At 22.8% G+C, this 2,821-nt stretch overlaps 1 protein-coding gene across 1 annotated transcript in view; it reads left to right on the top strand.

The window, feature by feature from the left end:
* The window catches only part of LOC117173052 (tryptophan--tRNA ligase, cytoplasmic), a 9,845-nt gene that overhangs the window by 6,129 nt on the left and 895 nt on the right, over positions 1 to 2,821 (top strand). The gene's annotated exons all lie outside the window — the stretch shown is intronic.

Below are 2,821 nucleotides of genomic sequence, written 5' to 3' on the forward strand. Positions count from 1 at the left end.
AGATTTCAAGGATTTTAAAGATTTCAGAACATTTCAATTTTTTACAATGATTTCAATTTTTTTTAGAATATTTTTTAAAAGATTTCACAAATATTTCAAATTTGTTAGAATATTTCAAAACATTTCAAAAAAATTTGAAGAATTTAAAATATTTCACGACAAATTTAAGAATATTTCAAATATTTTAATGATTTCAAATGAACACAAAAGTTTTCACAAAGATTTCATAAAAATTTAATGAATATTGCAAATTCAAAGATTTCAAAAAATGGTAAATTACGTCAGACTTAAAAGATTTTTAAACATTTTTAACGATCTCAAATTTGTTTAGAAGATTTCAAAATACTTCAGAAAGATTGCAAATATTTTACAAAGAAAACGACGATTTCACAAAAAATTTTCAACTTTCGAGTCTAGAGATTTGAAGTAATTTTAATGTATTTCAAGGAATTTCACAAGAAGTAAATATTTGATTAAATATCAAAGGATTTCAAGTGATTTTGATTGATTTCTAGGGATTTAAACGGATTTTGTAAAAGAGAACTCTAATTAATAAGGTTAATTCAAATTCCTTTCAAGGGTTTTCAATTGATTTATACTTTTTAAATGAATTTTCACGATCTCCACAGTGTTAAGGGGGTTTTAAGGGATTCTAAAGAATTAAAAAAAATATACCCTCAAGGATTTTCAAAGAATTTTGTAGAATTTTCAAATATTTCAAAAGATTTATGGTGAATTTGAAAAATTAATCAAATAAAATGAAACCTCAATGAATTTCTATCGATTTCAAAGATTTTGAGGTATTTAAAGGAATTGTATAAGATTTAAGTATTTTATCAAGTCTCTAAGTATTTAAAGCGATTTGCCAAAATGCTACATTATTTATAGATGGCCCTTCATATTTCATGGCTTTCAAATGATTTATATATTTTTTAAGTGGACAAAATTGTTTAATATTTTCAAAATGTTGTAGAATTTCGAAAGATTTCAAAGGATTCTTTGAAAATTTTGTAAAATGCATAAAATTTCATTGAACTGCAAGGGTTTCCACATGTATCAAGGAATTTCTCAAGATTTAAAGGATTTTATTAAATGTCCAAGGATTTGAATGGATTTTCAAGATTTTTAAGAATTTTAATGTTTATTCTAAATAATGTATAGAATTCCTGAAATTAAAATGAAGGATCCAATTATCAAATTTAGACAACCAGTTCTAGAGGACTTAAACGAACAAATTTAATTCAAGTTATATTCAAGGTGGTCGCTGGACCGAGAAACCAGGAAAACCGGAAAATGACCTGGAATTTTTTGAGAATAATGACAGTGAATTTATGTTTTGGCCGTAATTTTACAACTCTTTAGAAGAAAAATTTGTCCAAGTTCTGTACTTTAAGTATTAAAAATTAAACAATAATTGATTTGACAAGAAGATTCTGAATCTGTTTAAAATGTTTAGTCATTAAAAAAATGTAAACGTCAGATTGAAACCTCACAAACTATTTTCAATTTAAAAATAACTTAATAATTATATATCCGTAATTAAAGAATTTCATAAAATTTTAAATATTGTTAAAAATCTAAAATATTTCATTTTTAACACAATCAATTTTAAATTTTTTTAATTGAGACAAATGATAATTATTTAATATTTAGCAATATTTGACTCTTTATTTAAAACGATTAAATTAAAACCAAATATTTAAAAGTATACAAATTGAAACTGAATTATTTGACATGGAAAACCTTAAATCGTTGAAATTTCTAAAAACTTTTAAACAATGAATGTTACAATTTTAATTGTTATTTGCAAAAGAATGTTTATTTGTAAGTAAAATTGTTAATTTTTTATTTATAAATAACAATTGAACAATTATTATCCGTAGAAATAAGTAGAGTAATTTTAAGAAATATTTAGAAGTTATGAGTAGCAACAGTCTAATTTAAAAGAAAATATATAATTTTTGCATATTTCAAACAAAAATTTAGAAGCTTTTTATGCAGATCTTCAAAACAATCAAAAATTTCCTTGAGATTCCTAGGAAAATGGAAAGTTATTTTTCATTTTAAAACATTTACAAAATTGTCATAAACTAATCTGAAAGATTGCAAGGAATTTTTTTTAATTTGCAGGATTTTCTAAAAATCGTAGGAAAAATTCGATTCATTTTAACAGATATTTAGAAGTTCGGAAAAAATTTCAAAAAGAATATTAAATTTCAAAAATGCAAAACAATGTTTAGATTTCTCAAGATTTTGAAATACAATATTGAAACTTTTCAAGCGTGTTTAAACTATTTAAGATGAAAATCATTTAAGAAGTGTTCAGTTTTGAAAAAATTTAATTTTAAAATTTTTAATTTTTCTAGCTTAAAATTGCTTAAAATAATATAATTTTGAAAATTTTAGATTTCATTGATTGATTCTTTAATTTATAGAGCATTGGAAATTATAATGTAGATATTTGAGTGCTTTAATTTGTAGTTTATTTTTCATTGCTTCAGATGGAAAAATGTTTAGCTTTAATATTCAAATTTTTTAAGTTTTATTGACCGTGAAAAATGTTTAGCACCTCAAATTATTATTCTAAATGTTTTGGGGGATTTTACAACTTTCAACAGATTTTAATTAAATTTTCCGAGATCTTAAAGTAATTCACCCCTCGTTTGAATCTAATGTTATTCAAATTTGAATCTTTAATTTTTAGTTTGAAATGTTTACAAGATAGATAGATAGATATTTATTTATTTTTCAGCCCAACGGCCTTGAAAAATTGGACTTGGTTTACATTTCTTTTTCTTATCCATCCACTCTTGCATTCAAG

The sequence above is a fragment of the Belonocnema kinseyi genome, chromosome 5 (assembly GCF_010883055.1).
Source record: "Belonocnema kinseyi isolate 2016_QV_RU_SX_M_011 chromosome 5, B_treatae_v1, whole genome shotgun sequence".
NCBI lineage: Eukaryota > Metazoa > Arthropoda > Insecta > Hymenoptera > Cynipidae > Belonocnema > Belonocnema kinseyi.